Source organism: Pogonomyrmex barbatus, unplaced genomic scaffold (assembly GCF_055798465.1).
Source record: "Pogonomyrmex barbatus isolate J1 unplaced genomic scaffold, ASM5579846v1 scaffold6, whole genome shotgun sequence".
NCBI lineage: Eukaryota > Metazoa > Arthropoda > Insecta > Hymenoptera > Formicidae > Pogonomyrmex > Pogonomyrmex barbatus.
In genome coordinates, this window is record NW_028297160.1 from 9906263 (window position 1) to 9930694 (window position 24432).

A 24432-nucleotide genomic window follows, 5' to 3' on the forward strand; every position below is an offset into this window, starting at 1 on the left:
CGTACAATCTTACATCGCGACAGAAAAGAAATATCGAGATTAATTTGTTTACGGCTAAGATAAATGTTAAGAATGCTAATGAATCAAATTTTATCTAATCGCAGTCATTTAGTGTTTACGATGTCTAAATTTAGATTCTTAAAGAAAGATCTTTGGACGATGTATCAGGAATGTATGGGACAAATGTATTCCATTTGTCCGATTCAAATGTGTTCTGTCATCAAACTCGGAATATATTAGCTCTTTAAGAAACACGGGTTTGTACTAATGTACATATTATATAATATTTCCGATTTGGATTATCGATTTATCACATTGAAGAGCTAAAGAAAATTACAGATTTATAAACAGAATAGAAAAAAAAAGAGAGAATAGAAGAATTTCAGTTACATATAAAATAAATCTAATGTTCCTGTGAATATTTTTCTAATAAAAGAAGACAAATATCAGCGATTTAATCATTGATGTTACAACCTACGTGGTGTTTAGAGCATTGAAGATCAGATTAATTATGCTTCATTACTCCGCACCGCATCTCTCACGTGCGGCTAAGAAGAAGCGAAGGGCTCGTAAATTTTCGAAATTAAACGGCCGTCGAAGCGCTGGAAATTAGAAGACAGACGGCCGAGGAGAGAAGCGTGAAGGTCCGGGGTCTTGCGAAGTTCCGAAGGACCCTTCGTCCTTCGGGAGTGTCTTGGAGGAGAAGACAGCGGCGGGTAGTCCCTAACGAACTTATCCCGAAGGCTGAGTGCCGCCTCCGGCGCGCCTGGAGACGTATACGCGCGTTTCCGCTTCATAGGCGTACTTCATTTCCGTTACCTTTAGATATAGATATCCCGAAGAATAAAAAAAAAAAAATATATATATATATATATATATATATATATATATAAAGGTAAAAAAACAACACATACAAACTTGTCTAATTGCGAATACAAAAATAAAGGCATTATAAAAAGGTGATAAAATATAGATGTAAGAAACCGTAAAAAAAAATGATAAAACCAAATATAAATTCGCTTTAAAAAAACTAACATGTGTACACATATTTTTACAAATAGCTACACGGAAAGAAATAAAATTTCCCGAATACAGAGAGAAATAGGTGCAAAGCTTGGATGAAACGTGCTGCGCCTATGGCGAGGTACTTTCGCACGGCGCGTGAAAGAGGAAGAAAAAAAAAAGGGTAGCGGAGAAACGTGGACTCCCGTGGAAAGAAATTCACTTTCCGCTTCGAATCAGTCGAACTCGCCATCCCTTTGCTCCCGCGCGCACCCTTCTTCCCCCTCGAGTTAAAGTCGAAGAAAAACCGACGGGAATTCGTATGACGTTGAAGTACGACAGAAGAGGAAAGGGGTGTCGCAGGGCGGAACGAAGGGAAAGTGTATCCATCGCCGGGAAACGGGAGCGGAAGCGAGGTTCCTATCCAGAAAGAGTGGAAAAGGATCGACGATCGGATCTGAGGATCTGAGGTGCGCGGGGAGGATAACGCGAGATTCGCGCACGCGACCGATGATTTCGCCCGCGAGTGAAGGCCTCCGGCCATAGGAAGGACGAGGCGTAACATCGAGAAATGATTTCGCACGCCGAAGGCCGTAGATTACGATCCATCCTATCCTCTCACTATCCGTTTCGATCGCGCGAGCGATTATCCTTACGGATAAATCGCTGGGACGGCTTGATGCTTCATTCATATCCGAATTAATGCGAATTTATATGCGCGCATATACCGTACGCCCGATACAGAATGAGTCTCCGTGCGTAATTTTATTTCGCCATAACTCTCGATTCTCCGGAATTATCTTTCTCGAAAAAATTCGATTATTACTCGTTATTTTTTTAAAATAGCCTCGATGCGAATATGAATTTCATCTGCCGTCCGTAAAATATCGTTTTTTTCTTTAAACATCACACTGACGACGGATTCTTCTTTCCTTTTTTTACATTTGAAAAAGTCAATTGGCCTGAATAATCGTACTCTCTCTTTTTTCAGAGGTCGTAAAATTAACGCGACGCATATGAACGACCGCGTAGCCTTTTTAAGCGCGACTAATAAAACGTGATGCATTATCGCGCCGGGGGAATGTCGTTATCGCTCAATCTTAACAAACGCGCGCGTGCGAACTCGTACACGTCGGCTAAATCGTCGCCTCTGCGTTTCCACCGGCTTAATCGCCGCCTTACGTCGCTCATAATTAATACGGCACAATAACACACATCGACGCCATCCGTGACTCATCCGCGCCGCTTCCTCTGCTCCCTCATCCTCCTCCTCCTCCTCCTCCTCCTCCTCCTCCTCCTCCTCCTCCTCCTCCACCTGTTCCTCCTCTCGACAAACGACTTTCCTCTCTTGACCGGTACCATTCATCTAGCCCGATGAGACCGTTCGCAACGAGTCGTTCGTATTGCGTGCGCCGTTTCGCGAAACGATGCTGCAATCGGCATCGCGGTAATAGGCACTTTAATTCCACGGCAAGGACAAAAAAGGAGGCACGATTCCCGCGCTAAATGCTCACGCGAACAGATTTATCCGCATTCTACCGACACTGAGAATGCGCCCCGTGTGTTCCCCATAAAACAGTTCGAGATGTAGAGCCCGGTGCTCTCGGAGGGATGCGGTGGGACGAGGGAGACCGACCTCCGAGAAAAGGCACTTCACTTTGTAAGTCGGAGCATTTACCGCGCTCCGGAGGAAGCGCGGTCCGCGTTTTAATACGTGCAAGGCGTGCGCTCGAGAGAGCGGGCGAGAGAAACGCTGGGATTGTTGTAATGACCAGGATCAGGGTAATTTACCGTAAAAAGTGGCCTTTTCCGCCGATTCTCCGGCCAAGATTTCAGGGTACGATAACACTTTCGCCTGCTAATTTCGGGTGAACCATCAAAATTTATGTACAGCGGAAGAGAGCGTTATTATTGTTATTGTGGAAAATAATTAAATATACACCTAGCTTAGAGAAAGTTTAGTATTAACCGTGTCGTAAAGGTTTTCTTATAAATAAAACAAACAAATACGTATTTGTGACAATGAGGCGACTTTCGGTGTGCAAAGCAAGAGGTGGCTACCGAAGCGAGACGGAAAATGCAAGAAGCGCGAAAAGTAACGCGACCGAAATGGAATCGCGATGCCACTATCCTTCTTCCAGACGACTTTTCCCTCGCGATGGTCACGGCTCGGTCGCCACCCTCAAAATTATCCCGACGTAAAAAACGAGCTTCGAAAGAGAGCCGAATGCAGGGAGCAGAATGCGATCGAGGGGCGAGTTTTTGAAACTTTTCTAAATCTCTCTGGGCGTAATGCCTTCAAATATAAAGACAAGTCTTTAAAACAACGGGCTTTTCCTTAAAACCACTCCCTTCAGATTTTCTTCAGATCTTCCATAACGAATCTTTTATACGAGGAAAAAAGAAAAGACATTACTTTATTATCGCTCGTCGTGTTGTAGACAGCGTGGAAAGTAGCAAAAAAAACTTTCACGATCGGAAACGATCGTTGGGCAAACTGAATTCCGAATGAAATTGACTTCCAGCCGGATGTGCAGCGGCTTTTTCATCGATTGATAATTTTCATAGCGTATCGCGGCGCGCCTTTCTTCGTAAACGTATGCCTGCGGAATGCGTAAGAAGAATGGGTACAGGCGAAGCGACCGTCGAGCTCTCTATCCAGCGCACATTCATCGTTGTAAGACCGCGATGCGCATCCAGCGTTCGAGCTGCAGTCCCGTAAAAATGAACAACGGAGTCTGCCAAGGGCAGACTCGTCCTTTGGATTATCGCGGTATCCCGCCACTCGCCACTATTGTAGCACACGAGCGATATAATCTCATTACAATAAGTTCTATAAGACTCGCAAAATTTAATTTAATCCTACGTCTTGCGTTTTCCAATAAAAACTTGAATTTGAACTGAATTTCAGCGTATCAATCACCATAGCGTAGCGTTTCATTATAACAAATTATTTTTAACGTCACACGTAATTTGCACAAAAAAAAAAATCTATGTAGTGAAAATGTGATTTTATTATATATCTCTTTGCCTTTCGGTATTGATATCTTAAGATACAAATTCATGTCATTCAGAGGGAAAGTGACAAAAAGATTGAAAATTTAATTAAGCTCCACGATCGCGATGTACAATATAATATATGCCTCTCACACATATAGCGAGCGAGCGAGCGAGGATATTTAATCTCCGATCCAATCTCAGACACATACGCGACGTTGCATATGATTTCGCCGATAAGGCGAAAATTGGATCGGGCGTCGTCGTCGGGGGGGGGGGGGGAATAGGCGGCCGCGATTTTCGATTTTCTCTCCGCTCTCTCTCTCTCGAAGGAAGCTCGAGAAGTCCGCTCGCGTAGCGGCCGGATATGAAGCTCGTTACCGGCGCGCGGCGGAGATCCGTCCGCTTCTCCGTAAATCCGTCTTCGATCATCCTCGCGGTATATATACGCGCGCGCGCGCGCGCATAATACGAGACGCCCGCCCCCGGCCCGATCCTGCAGCGCGAGCGAATCCTCCGTGCGTGACCGACGTATAGAGTTACGCGCTGCGCGGTCCCGCATTCCTAGGTACACACATGAAATTCGATATCGTTTGCGCGCGAAGAGACCGAGGACCTCGCGCGCGGGCCAGGCGGCGGGCGAGACGAGAAGACGGAAGAAAAAGAGGTATAAGGCCGTCGCGATCGATCGTTATCGTGCACCACGTACGGCCGCACTTGTCGATCCCTCGTGCGCCTTCGTACGCGGCAAAAAGAACCAGAGCGAAAGTCTACCTCCTCGCTGCGTTCCTTTTCTCATCCTCCTTCCTCCCTCCCCGATTCCCGAGCCAGCATCTCCGATCTTCGCAGCCGATTTTTTGACGCGATGCGTTCCTCAATCCTCCATTCTCCCTGTTCACTTAGCGCGTCACGTTCCATCCTGTCCGATAATTTTTATCCGCACTCCCCGATGCAGAAATGAGACATTGGATTATGCAAGAAGGCTTAACCAACGCATACGCCGGTTGAGGAAGGTATCGCATGTCGGTCGTTTTATTTTCAAGAATGGTAATTTATATGAAGTATCGTAAATGATTAATGATAAAATGATCTTGATAGGAAAAAATTTGTGTAGTTCAATTATATATTTTGTTTTAACAAGAAATTCAATTTTTCTTTTCGTAAATTAATAATCAATATTAATATCATAATATCGCAAAACAACAAAATATCAGTTTTCATTTTATTTTTCATATGATTTTCTTTCTCAAAAATTTATCAAGAAAATAAAAATAGAAATTTATATAATGACATAGAGCACGTGGGATGTGTGCAGTAACAAAAAGTAGAAAATCGAGACTTAGATTAAATTAAGGTGGCCAAGGGAGATTTGGAAAATGTGGACAAATGACAAGGAACACGCGTACGCAGGCTTATCCGAGCTGAAAATTGGAGCTATCAAGAGAAATCGCGCGGCTCTTTTCCGATATCTCCTTTTCACGATCGTGGTAAATTGGAGCGCGTTAATGAAAAGGCAGAAGGTTAGGCGGCCGCGGGAAGGAATCCGACTGATCGATCTCGTCGCCGCTTTTTTCCCATGCGAATAACAATTCACGCGATGGTGTGTTTCGCACGATAATCCGCTTAACGTGAGCCGTGAGCACTCAAAAGTGAAAGCCGACCTGATTGCGTCGTGGTTGCACGTCGTGACGCGACGCATACGACAGCGTTCATCGGGGGGGCCCAAAATCGACCGGTTTTTTTTCTGTCGAACGACGAGATGTGCTTCTTACACATCATGTGCGTGCATCGAAGCGGTGCATTCGACGGTGCACCGAGTGCAGTTTCTGCTTTCGGCAAAGCGGAAGCACGCGGCGACAGGTCACGGCGCCCCAGGTACATCGCGCTCTACTTTCAGCTCGCCACTCGACTTTCGAGAGAAAAACAAGCAGCTTGAATTTATGTCACGGAACGCGGTTGATGTCTGCGACAACGTAACAACCGTAATTTCGTAAAATGCAAGAAAGCAGCCGCTTCGGCGCGCTCGTTTGCAGGACGGGACGTTTATTATCGCAGTACTACCGCAGTAGTGAAACAAGCGACATTTAAGTGTTCTCCCGATAGTGCTTCTTCCGATCCGCAGAAAATTTTCAGTCAAGATGGAAGATTAACGATGTAACGGGAACAGGCTTTCTTTCAAATGGCGATAATGAATTTCCGTTATCTTATTATATATGTTTATTAGCGTAATGAGAAAATTTTAGTGCAAGAGAACAAAAACGACATCGACGACTGTCAAAACATGAGGCGCAATGAATCATCTTTCTCCGCACCTTTCAACCACCCGACATTTGAGAAAAACTAAAATAAGCTCTCGCGGCAAAACAGCAGCGAACTTTATGGCCCATAGATCACTAAGCAGACGGAGCGGAATGAGATACGTTCATTTTCATCAGACCGCCGGCGTGTACCCGCACGAGTCTAGGATTACCGGAAATGATATTCGGATCGTTTTCCTTATTAGATAACAGCCGGAAACTCGCTAGCAAGATCGAGTTTTTTTTTCATCAAGCGTGATCTTTGCCAATTACGCGAACTGACGCGGTCATCTCTCGAGTGCTCCTCAACGTGAAATTTATCATCAATTGGAGGCATTATTATATATTATTCAGGAGGGTCGGAGGTACGGCCGCAAAAGGGATAATCCCTTTTCCATTGTGCGGTAGCTTAAACTCGTCGACCTTCCGAGCGCGAGTATTCAAAGCGTGGGACGCGTGGGCGCGGAAAATTGTGCGGATGCATATGGCGACGTTAAGCCGCCAATTATACGTCGGGCTTAATCGCCACGACCGAGCTAAACGGCCCGCGATTTTTGTGCCTTTACGCGCCGCCGGCCTGCCGATATCTCCGCAATTGCCGCGGATCTCGTTCGTCGATATTTTATAATTTCGCGTCCCCTCGGGCGTGCGTCGACGGCCGAAACGCGTGGGACGTCGGGAGTAGTCGGACGGGATGGAGAAGCACGGCGTGAAAAAAATTTTTATCGTCTTTCTTGCCTCGCGAGACTTGTCACTTCATCGGGAGAGATCACAGATTGCACGCGCACGGTACGGAATGAGACCAAAGAGAGACCAGAGAAATCTATGGGTGTGTGCACTTGAGTGAATCGAATAAAAACGAAAAACGTCTAAAATCTGAAAATAAATATGTAAATACAGAATGATAATATTAGATATCTTTCCCTTTTGAACGTTTTTTTCTTTTTGGCTTTTTGGATGATCGATGATTCAAAGGAAAGCCGTGCGCGTAATGCTTACGCAAAAAATTCGCAGTACGTGAAATATTACACGATCTGAAATATTAAAAGTTAGAAGTTAGAAGATATAAAAGTTGCGAGGTATAACGGAACGAACGGGGAATTGCGAATGAACGGACGGATGTGTGTAAGACTCTGAAAGAAGAGAAAAGAGAAGCCTGTAGACGCGTAAAAGCAAAATATGATTATTCGGAAAGGGAATAGACGAGACGGGTAAAGCTCGTTCCGGCACCGTTAAGCCTATAACGTCGGTGTTTTATTAGATTATTCCGCGTTCTCGACGATGGGCCGCACAATGGTCGTTTTCGCGGCTAAGACCGGACGAACGTGCGCGACAGCAATCCGAATGAGACGTCGTGCGGACAGAAGCGCGGCCGTTCCACGAAGCCGTTCCACGTATCCAGCGTCGTTATACCCACCGTAGGATGGGGTTTCTACTCTCTAACTCTCTCTCTCTCTCTCTCTCTCTCTCTCTCTCTCTCTCTCTGTCTCCTCTCTCCGCGATGTGCGTCCGACAGTGACGCGGGAGGAGGACAAAAGCCGCAAGCGCGAAAAAGCCGCAACGCGTGAAAGCCGGCCGCGGGGCGGCAGGAGGCGCGGAACGGCGGAGATATGATGTACTGCGCTAATAACCGAACCCACCGCCGGCTGCGGCGGATCCTAACGATGTTTTAAGCCGTAATTAATTTACTGCCCGACCCCTTACCTAGCCACGCTGGCGATCCAGCCGGCGTGCGGCCCTTAAATCCCCCCCCCCCCTCCTCCCGTACGCGCGCGGACGGTCAATATCCGGCGAGCGCGGCCCCCACGATTCTTCTTCCGCCGGCGTGTGCGACACGCGGACACGAAATGCCGCGTCATCGCGTATATATATACGCGAATAATGCCAACGTCCGACCGGAGTGTCCGGTGCTGCTATCCGGACGGCCGTGTACAATTTTAAATTCAGATTTTCCGTCGACCGATCGGATGGCATGCGGCGCGCCCGCTATCACGGCGAAACATCTATCTACGTTCTAGCTGACGTACAACGTTATACTCCGCTTAAGCGTGGTCGACGTCAATCTCGACGTAGTCGCGCGCAAAGTCCCCAGTCGATACCGATGATGACTAATGCAGCGACTAATGCAATCCTTCATCATTTCGAAATATCCCGCGATTGTTCCCGCGCGCGATTCACGATATTTTACACGGAATATCGATCGAGCCGCTTGAGAATTTTCCCACCCGAGTGGAAAATCCATCCGCTCAAATTCGCACGAAACTCCGATCTCCGTTCGATTCGAGATAATAACGCCGATCGTCCGTGAAGCGTGTTGTCGACACGCGGTCACGAATTTCTCGTGAATCGCGCTACCTGTTGTCGTACCGGCACGGCAACGATACGCGCCGCACGTGAACGCGCGATCATCTCCGCGGGATATCTAAATAGCGATCGATTCGCGCACGGTCGGTAGGTACGTAGGTAGGTAGGTAGATAGGTAGGTAGGCAGATAGGTACACACATTCGCAGCGCGAGTCCGCGTGTGGGCGTGAGCCACCGCGTGGCTTTTTTTTCCTTCCTCTCCCCGCGGTCGGTCTTTTCTCACGGCACAGGCCGTCTCGCTCGCTCGCGCGCGCGCGCACGCGCGCGCGCGCGCACACAATCGCATACGTCGATCCGGTCCATGTGCGTGCCGCGGTAGCGATCGGGAGTCAAATAGGCATCGGGAGATGCGCTTTCGTTTCCCCTCCTCCCTCTCTCTGGCGGGTGTGGAATCGTAACGAGATCAACGCCGGCTGTTAATGGACGGAATTACTTGCGTGCGGTGGCTGGCTGCGGCATTTGCGGCTTCGGCTGTTGACGCTCGAATGCGCCTCGAGAATGATCGCCGCGGACGCGTTTCAACGCGCGGTAGCATTCCACGGTTTTTTTTCTCCGCGGAGTGATATTGGATTATTTTTGCGTAGGGCGAATAGGGGGGGGGGAGGGAGGGAAGAAAGGGTGGTAATTGCGATGGCGAGATATTTTTCAATGATAAACTCTCGTTAATAAATCAACAGCTCTTCAATAAGCTGGTCCGTGACAGCTACTTATTGTAAAAATCATTTCATAATCCCCGCCACGCACTTAAGTGGTGGGAACGGCTAGGATTAAACAGTGATTTGTTGAATATCGTATTGGGGAATCATTAAAAAATGAAAGTCGTCAATTACGTCGTTAGAAAATATTGCGATGTCACGTTTACTTCGCCGCCACAATAATCCCGACTGACCCTATTTCTTGATAATGATGCGGATACCGTTGGAAATAACGATTTTACGCAGTGCGCGACGCAGAGTAATCGTCGCGCGGATCCGAGATGATAGAGAAAGCTCTCTTGAATGTCACGACTTCTGATCTGTCATTATCACGGAATGCCTGGCCGGCTATACGAAGCTATTTAAAATCGTTTTTTTTTTTTTTTAAACTCATCGCGCGATTTACGCGAACTGTCGACCGAAGAAGAAAGCCACTCGTCGGAAAATAGAAGCCGCACTTCCGCGAGAGAATAAAGCCAGAAAACGAGGGCCTGGGCCCTCGTCGTCGGGGCTGTACACAAGCGATAGACGGTATCGTCGCCGAGACGAAATGGCCACTCCGTCGTAATTGCGACGTGGCCTACATCGAGATTGAGACTCTCTCCGCCGGGAATCGAAACGCCGCGCCGCCTCTCACCTCGCCAACATTTGGCAGCGAGAGAGAGCTTCCCGTTCCCTCGTCCCGTTACACAACGGGCCTTTTTTTCTCTCCGTGATGGGACGCACTTGTCCAAAGTACCTCGAGAATACGCGGTAGGTAGGTAGGTAGGTAGGTAGAGTCACCCTCCCCTCTCCCTCCTCAACCCCTGGCACGGTTCCCTTTTCCTGCCATTTCGCCCGGCAAACATCGCGGTCGTTGTCCCTAGTCTAGGACAGCCGGCGCCCGGCGTCTGGCGTCTCGGCGCCCGTTCTCCTGCCCGCCTCACCTCCCCTTCCCTTCCCGCGATTCGGTCCAGCCGTTCTCCAACCACCTATGTACCGTGCGCGCGCGCGCTGCGTCCAACGGGAAACGCGGGAGAATACCCGGCGTCGCGACGTCTGGCCGGTGAACGGCGACGAGACGCGACGAGAGATGTAAGGAGAAGATAGGAGAAGCGAGGAATAACTACCGGGTATTCGGCAAATAAATTGGCGCGCAGGTAGCAATCATCGAAACGAATGAAAAAAAAAAAAAAAGAAGAAGAAGAAGAAACAGATGTATAAAACCGTGTTTGGTCCAAGATCATTATCTGATATTCCTCATGATAGAGAATTTTATAATTAAGTGATTATTAAGTTTAATAAAAACTCGTGTACCAGATGACAGCTTAATAAGGATGAAAAAAAAAAAAGAATTTTATTGCTCTTAATGCATTCCTTTGCCGTAAAGAGACGGAGGCCGTTATGAAATTGTATCGATAATGGTCGTTTTATTTATTTATTTCGAAATTGTTTGGTGTCATCGAAGATTTTGATAAAAATTACAATTTTTTTAGAAACGGATGCGACGAGTGAGATCTCAAGGCGCGAAGGACGTCAGAATTTAACGCCGCACGTTTTAGAATCAAGTTCCTAAGTTATGTCGTTATACGCCTAACAGCAGTCGAAGGCAGTGTGAAGTTTAGATGAAGATAAGATAATCCCCGTTTCATTTCCGCGGGAATTTATGCATGAGACGTGACAGACAGTCAATTATGCACGCCCGATTTTCTGCACGTGTGTCAAGACGAAAGGGGGCGCGAATTGCGCTTACGTAGACAGATCAGAAATACGCGCGTTAGCACAAGCGCACGCTTTCAGCCCGTGCAAAAACTAGCAATGCCATATAAAAACGGGGGAAAAAAAAAAAAACGCAATTTCATCGGCATAACACGGACGGCATTCCTGAGGACTCGTATCCGGTATCCGTATCGTTATCGGTAGACGAGGCACGACTCGAGAGTACCCGTCGTCCCGCGGGCATTAAGGAAAAGGAATTAATCCTTTTATCCCGCGGAACTTCCGAATATATTTTTTGCCGGCCTCCTCTCGTCGCTCCTCGTCTCTAACGAGTGCAATTACCTTAATTGCGATCGCGCGGGCGCGCGGGTTGACGCACGGAAATTTGCATCGGCCCGGGCACTAAGGGCCTTCTAAAATCATCGTCGCTTCTTTCCATTCGATTTCGAGAGAGACAGAGATGTACAGATGTGGAACGGATAAAAAGAAAGAGATAGAGAGAGAAAAAAGGAGAAACTTTGACGTATACATATAGAATTACATTAAGCTCTATCAAAAGTTAACGGACATCGCTAAAACCCGCTCGCCTTTTCCGGCGATATCCGGCAGGTTCCACGACGGCACTCTCTCCTCTCGATTACCTGCAGCACATTCCGCCCCCCGTTCCCCCCCGCCGCGCCGTAGGGACCGCTCGCGATAACCTAACGAGTAGATCGAGTTCACAGCCGACACTTAAAGGGTTAACGGCCACGCGAAGATCGGCCGTTCCTGTTCTCCTGCTACGGAAGAAAGAGGAGCGAATACCTGAAGTTTTATATATTTTCGCTCTCTCGCATCCACGTCCGATCTTAAGTCGCTCGTTGTCGAACACGCCGGAGACTGGCTTCTGTCCTTCCCCTCCGCGCCGTTAAGCTAATGGCGCATAATTAATTATTACTTCTGAAATAACCGGATTCGGTTTCCTTTTATCGGTTTTACAGCCGGTTTAAAGCGGGCGAGGCAAAAACAATGATTATGCGGACTTTATAAAACGCATAGCTACGGGAATCGTTACTTGGATGAATATCGCTTATCTGGCCTATTGGCCAGATGAATCTGACGTTACTCATAAATTTCGCGAGATTTACAGAGGAGATAGTTATCAGTTTGATGAGAAAAATCTCTCCTGCAGATAATTTCTTATTTTATAGAAACGACTATTCTTATTACTAGATCTCATTACTGATTGTATACCGTTTAACTATTTATCAGATTTTCTACATATATTTTTTTCAACATATATTTTTACGTAGATAGAGTTTCAATACATATTCATTTATATCATAAATCTTATACAGGATTATCTATTAATTATATTAATATTAAATTAATATTAAATTAATATTAAATTTTTTACAATTGAAATTCAAATTAAGCTCCGCGTTCCTCTTAGTCTAAGAAGAATCCACATATCGATCGAAGAATTAAAATACAATATGTTTGTGTATGTATATATATATATATATATATATATATATATATATGTAGAGTATAATCGTAAGAATTAATGTTTCCATTTTAAGCAAACTCTGGGAAAGTTGTAAGATGATAATAGGCTGTGATAGATGGGCGCGGATGCCCCGTTACTCTGTCGCGCGATAAAATACGAAGTATTCATCGTATTATTTCAGACAGGCGCGGTCTAAAACCTGATCTATGGTTGATAGCGCGAAGCTCGATAACGCCCGAGCTCGATTATGGGATGTAAATCGCTGTTATCAAGCCGCGATCGCCATCGCTCGCGTCGCGTCGCGTGTGCGAATCGTTGTTGCGACTCGCATTATTACACGCTCGCGTGCATGCCGGGGCTATTCGCTAATAGCGGAACACAGGCTCCAGCACGAGGAAAAAGTACACGCTATACGACCCGTTTATTGAGTAAATCAGGCAGTCCGACATCTCGCGGACATCTCAAGTATAGTCCTCTTTATGTTCAAATAATTAATCTTTCGTTATAATAACAAATTGGATAATCTCCATCTGATTATAAATAGAATGATGCATTGAAAGGCTAACGGTCTTCATAAAAAGAGTATATCGTCAGTTAACGATTATTAAAAACTTGCTAATTACGAATGCGAATAAAATACGAATAAAATATTTTTTGAAAAATTAGAGCAACGAAAACTAAAAAAAATTTGAGTTGGGAAATAAATTTTTGGATTATAAGGGATCGGGAATTAAAATACAATGGTTAGCTGTAAAATGTAATGTAAAGTGTGGGAAACGGGAGGTGTGCGAGACTGAAAGTTTGCCTACAGCTGCAAATTACGCCGTTCCGTGATCGTGAGTGTGTGCAAAGCGAAATGAAAGGAAGCACACAGAGCTTTTCTATACAACTTGGACTCCAAACAGGCACTTGTAATTTTTTGTCGTTTCTCCCCTGTCCGTGGGCGACTGTTGAACGTATCCTCCCGCGTATCGAGAGGATTGGGAGGGAGGTGCTGGTGAAGGGAAGCGACAAAAGAAGGAAGAGAAGAAGGAGAAAGAGTGGCCAGTGGTCGGACGCACGAGGCACGTTTATGACGGGTCTGGCCTCTGAGTTACGATCTCAATACTGCAATAAGTGCTCTTAGCGGGGCCATGTTTTTTTTCTCTCTCTCTCTCTCCCTCTCTTTTTCTCCCTTTCCTCGTCGTCTGGACGCGATTTCCCCCCGCGACTCTTATCGTGAGGCTTTACGCTGGTACTTCCCGCGGGCTTCACGAGAAATATTATTTAATTAACGGGAAGCGACCGCCGGCATGGTCGAAGGAGGCCTGGATCTTCCTTCGCTCGTAAATAAAAACGGTACATTCGCGTGGTGGTTCTTCTCCATCTCCCTCCCCCCCCCTCTCTCTCTCTCTCTCTCTCTCTCTCTCTCTCTTCCTCACCCGGTAACCTTTGCGGCCCTTGCCGTCTTTCCTTCTCGCACCTCCTTCACTCTTTCTCGCCCTCAAGCGAGACCTTTCTCTCCCGTCGCCGACGACAGGAGAGAAAGAGACCTTTTCCCGCCGCAACGATATTTTCGGTAATCGCCGCGGCGTTTCTGAAGAGAGGCCGGGGGTAGAAGAGGCCTTTAAGCGCGACATTACTTCCGCTAGAAACGCGCCTTTTGGTCGATTAGCTTTGCGGTGAATTTAAGCCGTGCCCGAATCGGCCGTACCGAATTCGCCTACGAACGTCGTGCCGACGCTCTCTCGCCCCACGAGCCCGAAGAATTTCTTCCTTTAATTGTCCCCCAACCCCCGAGCGTCGGTGTAGGCGAAATATATACTGCACCTACTGGCGGACTACGGAGTAAGAAACCGGGTCTCGAACGACTCCGGAAAGTAATCTGCCTAATTACCCAGCAAGAGATTCATTCCGGAGGATCGACGGGAGGGTAGTCCCTTTTAGTCGTAAAACGACGACGAACCGCTTCTGTCTTTCTTTCTCTCTCTCTCTCTCTCTCTCCCCCCCCTTCGACGGACGGCGGCGAGAAGAGATGATTTTCTCGAATCGCGCGAAATTCGCACGCTCGACGGCAGCCGACGAGCGAAATTCCATTCGCGATAGTGAGGATAGTCGAGAAGACTGGATTAAAGACGCCGCCCGCAAACTTATTTAACACTCGGCTGCTGAAGAGCGAGCCGCGAATTAATTCTTCCCGCTTTGTCATTCGAATTGCTCACGATCTCTTCGTCCAACATATTCAGTCTCGTTTTTAAATACGCGATACATTTACAAAATTTATACTGATATTCACAATATATTTAGACTTTGAATTGATATTTCACTAAAGATGATGTCAAGATGATGTAAGATATGTTCAAGGTTTAAAGACATCGATTATCGTCCGTGCCTGTACGTCACGATGAAAAAATAATATACTTTATAATTCCATTAATATTTTCTTCGATAAAAACTATCGTTAGTCAGTCGGGTGTTAATCAATCGCATAGATTGAATCAAGCTAATTGTTCGCAGGAGATAATCACGTTTCGATGGATAACGCGACGACACGCGGAGCGGCACGCGCCGACTTGAGTCTCACTGGGCGAATGACACGTGGCAACGATCAGCTTGTGTACGAAGCTTGTTTCGGTTGTGAAATGTTCGTACCAAGGTCGCGCACCAGGCAGCCGTGCCATAACGAAATATTTGATGTATTACCAAAGGATATTTCGCTTCTTGTATTTTAAATCAACTTCGAGAAGCGAGCCGTTAATATAAGCGAACTGTCCTGCGTTTCGTTTTGTGAGTATCATGTAACCAACGATTGACATCGTTTTAAAAAAATGCTTAGAAGAATGATTTATGTTATTTTAGAAAATAAAAAATCGTTTTATAGAAACCTCTTAAATGTATAATAAAAAAATATTCAAGATAAAATATAATCGAAAATTAATTTTAACGTCTCTAGTTAGTCGGCCTGATTGATTCGTCGGATTTTTCGTCCGACAAAATCCGGCAACGCGATTAGTTTTTTGGATTGCTCCTAGCTAGATTACGTGCGAGTTACGTGGTTGTTCACGTTTCGGCCGGTGAACGAATAAGCGTGAAAAATATGGGGCCGTCTCTCGTTGCGGACGCCACAATGGGACATGAGGGCACGTATGTACAGGATATAGGACGTACATAGGACGTCATTCTGCCCTGACCACGAACCGGACTTTCTGCTTCCCTCCCAATCTCTTCTTTCCTTTCTCTCTCTTTTTCGCTACTTCTCTCTGTCACGCTCCACTCGTTCTTCCCGCTACTCCGCGCTGGGGTAATACCAACGACGAGGAGAAAATATTCATAATGCTGGATTAAGCGTGGGAGTACCCTCGGGTAGTTCTGCGCGACCGACCTGGGGTGGATAGCCAAACTAATCAAGCCCGCCCCATTTAATTCCTACCCTCGCCCCCCCCTCTCTCTCTCTCTCTCTCTCTCTCTCTCTCTCTCTCTCCTCTCTTTCTCATTTTCGTCTACGGTAACCGCGTGGCCAAGAATCGACTCTTTTGCTCCGTTTCTCCTTATTATCTTCCTCGCGCATCTTTCCTGTCCGCCCTTCGTTCCCGGTGCACGTTTCCCTCCCATCCCTTGCCTACCTCCTGCACTTCCCATCGAAGCCACGTATTCTCTTTCTTTTGATCTCTCTTGTTGCGCCTCCCGCGATCGCCTCTCTGTTTCTTCTCTCTCCTCTTCTATAATCATCATCCCTGTATCGCGTATTGAACAGCTGCGATATAACCGCGTAGCGCTACCCATGAGCAGAAGGGCTCCTCGTACGAGAGAGAGAAAGAGAGAGAGAGAGAGAGAGAGAGAGAGAGGGGGGGGCCATTAAATCCCCTCACGCCCATTATATCCGAGGTCACTCTCGATCCTAGGAGTCCGAGGCATAAATTTTTCCAAGTGCTCATTACCCGCCCGGCGTCATAACGAATGACGCGCGTAAAGCGCGCCGCAGCTTGATATACGCACCACGCGCGATAAAAATGCACGGTGCATATATATATATGTTCCCGTATTCGTCGCATTATTCTTTCGAGTCATTTGAGATGTTCGTTACGACGTTAACGACAAAAGCGGAGAAGAAGTTGGCCGATCTTCTAAAAAGGATCCTCGAGAGTTCTTTGAAACGTTGTACGCATTTTAAAAGATGCCTACAGTGTGTGCGGTATAAATGCGAGTGAAATATTCTATTTCAGTGATATTTTAAATATTTTTAAAGACATGAAAATATAAGAAATTTTTTTATTTTAATTCCATGCGATTTAATTCCATGTAATTTTTCTAGCGATTTATAAAAATAGAAGTTTAATTTTCTTATTGGAATCATAAATTGAAAAAAAAAAAAATTTATACAGGTGTCATGCGTTTAATATAATATGGCAATAGTACGTATATATAATGGATAATTGAAACATATCTCATTTGAACAAATTCATAGATAACGACCGGATTTCAAGTCCGATTCTCGCAGCTGGAGGTCCAAGTTCTTTATGCACTTTCTTACAAACGTCGTAGCTTTCAATTTATGAATTGAGCTACTTGTGTGAGTAAAGAAATGAAAAAAATATATCGAGTAATTTAATATCCAATTAATAATCAATCAAAAAGCGATCTCATAACTTGCACGGTGAAATGTTGATTAATCGTAAACATACGCAATGCCATGAACGCGAGCGAATGCTTTCACTATCGCATCTCTTTATCAAATGTACCGTCACACGTTATCGAAACCGGGACGAGCTTTATTGGAGTGCATTCCCAAGTTACCTACTAGCGTACTAGCTGTAATGGGATTGCCTGGCATTCGATTCAATCTTTATATGTCTTTAGACGTTACTTTGCATTTGTCGTAAATCATAGTATCAACTTATTTATTAATTTATTAATATCGTGTTTCACTTTCATAAAAAAAAAACGTTAATAGAACATTACATTTATTAATTGTTGCTACTTAATCCCTCGATTATCTCCACTCTATACTTAGAATAGATATAAGATACAAGAAAATAATATCATCGACCGGAAAATTATTTTATTCATGTCTTCATTTAAAGGATGTTAAATGAAGTATGAAATGTATCCGGTTCGTGAGCGATAAGCGAGGATTGATTATAGAGCTAGACGATATGTTATATTATTATAAAAACGCATAATGTCCATATAATATGTCTATATAATGTCAGATGCCTTCGAAAAAAATTAGTCATAGCTGTACGAAAGACCCGCCACGCTTCCGAATTACAGAAATGTCACGCGCGCTTTGAGAAGACCTTCAACATTTATTATATACAAATGCGATCTCTCTCTCTCACGCATAATTCTCGCAGGAAAACCGCGAGAATCCCATCATGAAATTTAATCTATCACACATTTTCTTAATCTCCCTTCGCGAGAATCCGATGTTTTGCAATTAACAACGTGTGTATAAATTGCATTCTGATGTTCGCCGTGCGCGTGATGGTTCTCGCGACTGGGCGAAAGAGGAAAAAAAAAAAGGAAGCAACATCCGACCGGCGTCCAGGATTAAGCATGCCCGTGTGTCCAGAACTCGCTCGTTCGGGCTTCGCAAAAATGTCGCGATCTCGCTCGCAAAGCTTGCTCCGGCAAGTGATTAACTCGCCCGACGACTCCGCGACTCTGCGAGACCGCAGAGCCACCAGCTCAGGCTCGATTAGATATGCCCCGGCGTCGGTGCGTTAATAATCCCGCGGTGTCCGGCAAAAATGATCGCGTGCTCGATATAAATGTCCTCGCCGAATAGGAGACCGGGGGGGGGGTATGGGGGAGAGAGGGGCGAGAGAGCGAAACGCGGAATGGAACGCGTGTCGAAAATTCGCCGGCCGGCGCTGCTTATCGCTCGCGCGCTTAGGGGTACGTTACGTACACTGGGGGGGTACGTTACATACATCAATCGCCGATCGGCATGCCCTGGCGGCATGGCCCGCGCATTAAAACGATGAGTCTGCGGGGACACAACGTGTACGGGACACGTGCGTGTGCGCATCGCCGGCGGTGCAGTCGGCGGAGTTAAAGCCGAACCAGACGCATTACTCAATGCATGGACGAAGGTTAGATCCCCTCTCAAAGGCCGCATACGGACGCAACGATCTCGATTTTTATCGAGGGTAGTCCTCCTTTTTCAACGACACCAGGGCGGTCCGGGTCCTGGGAGTCGCCGAGGATATTGAAAAACTAAATATGTGTGTTGCGAGTTTACAAAAATCTTGTATAGAAAATATTTCTTTCTGCGTTCAACGACAAAATAAATTTTCTGATTAAAATAAAACGGCGTGATATTTTCAAATCTTATGAAGTAATTTCTGTTTGTCGATTGATTTCATATAAATCTGATATAAAAATATTAAGATGCATAAAAGTCTCTTTCTATTTTTAATTTTTTACAAGCTATTTTTAAAGACATTCGACAAAATCACCAGTTCTTCATTTCCACCTAGAGCCTAGAAGTAATCAAGAACAAGATGTCCTCATTATAAATAGATATATATTTCCACAAAGAGATTAGATAATCTTATAAATCTAGATACAGTTTTAAAAAAGCTGCTTCTACATTCTCACATCCTTGAGCCCTCACCCTCCCGTAATCCCGAGTCTTAACGAGGACCGCATCGCTCGTTACGTTCATCTCGGCGGACGTTAGTACTATTGAAGGGCCGCCAGCGGCAATGACATTGGCGATGACAAAGTATTCGTCCGATGTTGTACGCGATACAAGCGTGTCGCGTCGGTCACAGTCCCCGCCGGGATCCCGCGATCGATCGTCAACTGGTGAAACGCGAAGTCCAATCAGGCGTGCCACCGCATGCCGCACACCAACGACGAACCGGTGTTACATGTTCCTCGAACCCCCCTCCCCATCCCCCGTTTTTTTTCTTACACGCGCGACACGCTCGGAGCCTTCGGAGCATTAACGTGTAACGTTCTACCGGTCGTGCTCTCTCATGTAGTTCTTCTCTCTCTCTCTCTCTCTCTCTCTCTCTCTCTCTCTCTCTCTCTCTCTCTCTCTCTCTCTCTTGAGAGAAGTTTTACGGTGAGAACGGGTATAAATCAACTCCGGATTGTGTGTACGTACGCGGGCCCCGCGCGGGATCAAAGCGGGATGCAAACGCGGGCGAAATTTACGACGCGCGGAGGCCGCTGGAGGAAGGAACTCCTCCGATCGCCATTCAAGAAAACGTCCCGCTCTTCACTGACGGCGAGAGAGATGTTTCCGGACGCCGGGCGATTAATCACTTTTCTCAACGGTCGCGATGTGGATCTCGAAAAATGATCCAGATATCGATAAGTCCCTTCGATCCCTTTCCGCTTGTCATCGGCCACTCGGAGTTTTGATATTCGATAGCTATCGTTTCCTCTCGTGCGCGCGAATATAGGACTCGTCACGAGATGTCTCGTTATTTTAACGAGTGTCGTAGCACGCGAGCCGCGTTTTGCCGCGAGGATCGCGTGCAAGTTGCAGGGTTAAGCGCAGTCCGCGCTGCCAATGATAAGTACAGCAAAGACACAGCTATAGTTAAGGGTCACTTAAATTGAATGGAATGCTTTCATTCATCCCGGATATGGAATGTTACATATGGAATTTCGTAAACACCGATGCGCCAATTTACGATGCATGTATTAACCAAACAAAAATTTTCATAAGAACCTCAGGCAAATTTATAATAATCAGTGTACGCTGAACACGCATTATAAAAGTAGTTATTCTATAATTATCATTCGAAAACAAATTACTAACAAATTTGTTTTTTTAAATGACAATTATGTATAAATCTGTATTTTAAATAGTTTTTAAAATACACGATTTTTTTATATACGAAAATTTATTTTATTTCAAAAACTATTTAAAAAATATAGATTTTTCTAATCTGACTTCACTTCGAAAGCAACAAAGACAAATTTCACGATTCGCACTAAAAATAATCTAACTAAAAATAACGTTAAAATGTTAATATATTCATTCGGTCGTGCGCCACAGCGCCACCTGACTAACCATTTCTCTCTACCGTCATTTATTGATGGCCAGCCCCGATATCGAAGGTAAAATATCAATGCCCAGAGGAGACTCGCTATCATCGGAAATGTATCTATATCGCAACGATAGACACGATGGTCCCGAGAACTTGGAAACGTGCACATGAACCGTCGGTCCGCAATATGCAGTAAAGCACGAATGCAACAATGCGATCTCCCTTCCTCCTCCATTTATGCGCGGGGGAGAGAAAGGTCCTTTTGGCTGGGGACCGGATATATATGGGGTGTCTCGTTAATCAAGAGAGCCGCGCTATCGGCCACGAGGTGTATGGGGAAGAGAATGGGGGAGGAGCGAGGGTGACCGGTGTTTAACGGTTGACAAACGACCGGCGAGGTACGCGACCGCGTAAACAACGTGCGTGTCGTGCGTGAAACCGCGTCGCCTGGGCCCGCGCGTGCGGAAGGAAAACGCGGGAGGGGCGCGGTGCCGTTTCGACAAAAACCGTAAATCTGCCTATTAAATTACGATTAACGATTCGCGGAAGGAGAGACGAAAACGCGCGGAACGAGCCACGAGCGCGACCAGAATGTGAGCAAAACGCGCACGTCCGTCGCGCGCTTGTCTTTTTACCTTTTCACGAGTCTTCCTTGCAACTGCACAATGCGCAAATGAAAATTTATTAACTCGCCGCCGGAAGTCGTGACAAAGCGATCCGCTAAAGTGATAATCGCGGTTAGGCGCGCGGAAAATTCGTACGAATTGCCTTCTTTTTCTTTTAAAGACACGACGACTAATTTCGAAGAATTTCTTTTTCAGATTTTCTTCCGTAAAAGTTCGATTGGATATCTCTTTTCGATCTCTTTGATCGCATTCTCAGGATAAAATTTCATTGATGTAAGATGCGTTTTTTTTTTTTTTAAATAAAAGAAAGAAATCTGTGTATTATTGATGCGCAGACCTAAAAATTAATCTTTCAACTTTAAGATCCTTAATTCATAAATTTTTGAGAGAGATTCTTAACATTATAGATTTTACATTTTTCAAATTCGCGGTTCATAAGTTTAAATCCGTTAACTCTTCAATTTTTTTCACTCTTTCAAATTGAGACATTCGAGTTATATCCTAACTCTTAATGGCCGCCATTAAAATGCATCAAACTGTCGCCATAATTGTTCAGTTTATCGATACTTCCCAGAGAATATCAAGATTCCTAGGATACCAGAGACTGATAATTTTGGAGCACTCGCAGCTCGCGTCGCTCGGGTCGCCGGTTGATCGTACGTATACATACGCACGAGCATCGTCAGATGCTCCCCCCATTCGCTTGATTAGAACATACTTTATTAACTTCGCCGGCACGCATACAGAGAAACTGTCCAGACAGCGAAGGGCGCATTGTATCATCAAAGTGACGCCGAGGGAAAGCATCCGGAAAGCGTATACCGTTAACGTAGCGCGCCCGCCCCCTTCGGCTTCTTCGCTTCTCTTCGATTTCCCTCGCTGTTATGCCCGAAATTCTTCCTCTCCTCGTCGGCAGTCGTGGAATGCCAGCTGTGCCGAGCTGAGAAACTCTAGCGACGACATTACGGTAACGGAAAGCGCCGGAATGCGTCGGCATGTGATAATGGAATGCGACACCTTTCATGTTATAGATACCGTGACGCTGAAATCTGATCGTTCGGTCCTTCGCATCGAGGACTTAATGCGAAAGAGTCGTGACTCGAAATTAACTACCGACGAGTCCAATCGGACGACGACGCTTCTTGATCTCCTTCGATTCTTCTCAAACAGCTTTTTTGTATCAAGCCAACCTTACAACTTGAAACGACAACGTTATAATAACATTATAAATTAAATATACAAATTTTTTTATTCATTTGAGCCTCTGTTAAAGACTCGTAAAAATAATCGATCAATTGCACAAGTTGCATTTTCTGCATTTTTTTTGCTTTAGTTCAAGCAGTTAAAGGGTTTATATTACGGCAACCGTGCGGATTTTAGATCGAAACCGAAGCTGCGGCGGCGACCGGCGTTCCCGAACGCGCCGGTCGAACGAACAAGAGAATGGAGGAAGGCAAGGGCCCGAAGGAAGAAGAATGTCGCTCCCTGTTGCGGCTCTCGCATGCGAGTTGGACAAAAACTTGAAGACCTTTGGTCCTGTCTTGACGTGCTCTCCGAGCGTAGCAGCGCGCGACTTCGTCTCCCTTCGCTCGCATTGCGGTGTTCCATTCTGCCGACAGAAGGATTCGGATCCCAATACGCGAGGTCGGGTATTTTCACTTGCCGATCGTGCCGATTCGATCGTGAACACGCGTGACCATTACAAGAAAGCCGATGTCGGAATAAATATCGGAATAAATCTCCTCGCACTTCGGATTCCCCGTTATTCGCATTCGCGATATCAAATGCCGAAGATTCCCGTCGTGATATTTCAAGGTGGCAAGATTATTCGCCAAACATCAAAGTTTCATTTCAACGGGATCAGTCAGTTAGCGATATTTTCAATAAAAAAAAAAAAGATAAAACTTTCGGGAAAATGTACAAATAAAGGTACACTAATATATATTTTTTAATATATACATAATAATGTTGAGATATTATCGTTTTTTTAAATCGCCAACTGATTCTTTCTTTAAAGATACTTAATGTCCAAAATTGAAAAAAAAGATGACGCCGCATCGAATCTCCTCTAAGCATAAAATTCTACTGAGCGACGTTGAAATTACATGTTCGCGTATCGCAGGCGAAGAATGACGATTTGCCGATGATCAGACCTGCCAAGTGAGCGAAGGGTTTAGATGAACCCACCACAGTCCATCATCGTGTCCGCGTGAGCGAAGTTTCCCGCTTTTAAAAGTTCGTTATACCGATGACTGAATGCGTATAAATGGTCTTCGCGCTAGTCGAATATCTCTTTTCGTTAATGAGCGGCCGGAGTTCGTTTATGCGGCCTGTAAAGTGATTTAAAGGATCTCGATGATGAATGCCTCGCGCATGGGAGAGAGAGAGAGAGAGAGAGAGAGAGAGAGAGAGAGAGAGAGACGACAGCCGTGTGTGAAAACATAAAAAAAGAAGACAGCCGTGTGTGAAGTTTTCCGGTAAATTCCACGGGACCATTTAGCCTACAGCCGCCCGTGTAAATTACCGTCGGTCGAACCCGACTCTTCCTACTAATTAAAAATGAAATGGTACGCGTAAACTGAATATTGTCGACCGGTGGGAGCCGAGGAGGATATCTCCTCGGCTCGGAAACGCACTTATCCCGAGATGATTTTTATGGCAACAGATCCGGCCGCTTTTTCTCGTTCTTCGGGGTTCCACCTCTCGCCTCGCCCCGCCAAGCCTCTTGCTGGCCCTGCGCGAGTCCCCCTCCCCCTCCCCTCGCATCGTGTCCTGCCTTTTACGGTACACCGCGACCGCTTCGGAAGCCGCTAATTAGGTCTACTCGCGTTCATCTGGAGGATATTTAACCGTGGCAGCGGTACGATCGTATTCAGAGGTAAAATCGAGCCCGCAGTCCAATGCAATCTCACCCCCCCCCTCCCTCTCCCTCCCTCAAAATCGCGATTAACAAAGTACTCTCACCTTTAATATTTACACGGCGCGCCTCGGTAACGCCTATAGCCAACTCCCATTTTATACGAGTCGGCGACGTTGTTCATCCGACAGGTGTTCTCCATGTGAGCTATAAGCCCACGCGCACCTGGTGCCTCAATATTCTGAGATGAGAGACTGCGTTTCTTATATGGCGAATATGGGCGTCGCAACGACATCGTTTGTTAAATAAAATAAAATACGATGCTCCTTGTGTAAAAATAGTTTTTATATATAATGTAAAAAAAAAAAAAGGCACGTTCATAACTTTTTATTTGTAGATATATAAATCAGTCTTAT

At 45.7% G+C, this 24432-nt stretch overlaps 1 protein-coding gene and 1 long non-coding RNA gene across 2 annotated transcripts in view; both read right to left on the minus strand.

Annotated features, from left to right (window-relative positions):
- The window catches only part of LOC105432955 (uncharacterized), a 109973-nt gene that overhangs the window by 71081 nt on the left and 14460 nt on the right, over nucleotides 1-24432 (minus strand). The gene's annotated exons all lie outside the window — the stretch shown is intronic.
- Nucleotides 18754-20478, minus strand: LOC148935158 (uncharacterized). The gene is made up of 2 exons (XR_016140670.1): nucleotides 19141-20478; nucleotides 18754-19006 (listed from the first exon to the last, which is right to left on the minus strand). It is a non-coding gene; the product is annotated as an uncharacterized LOC148935158 (long non-coding RNA).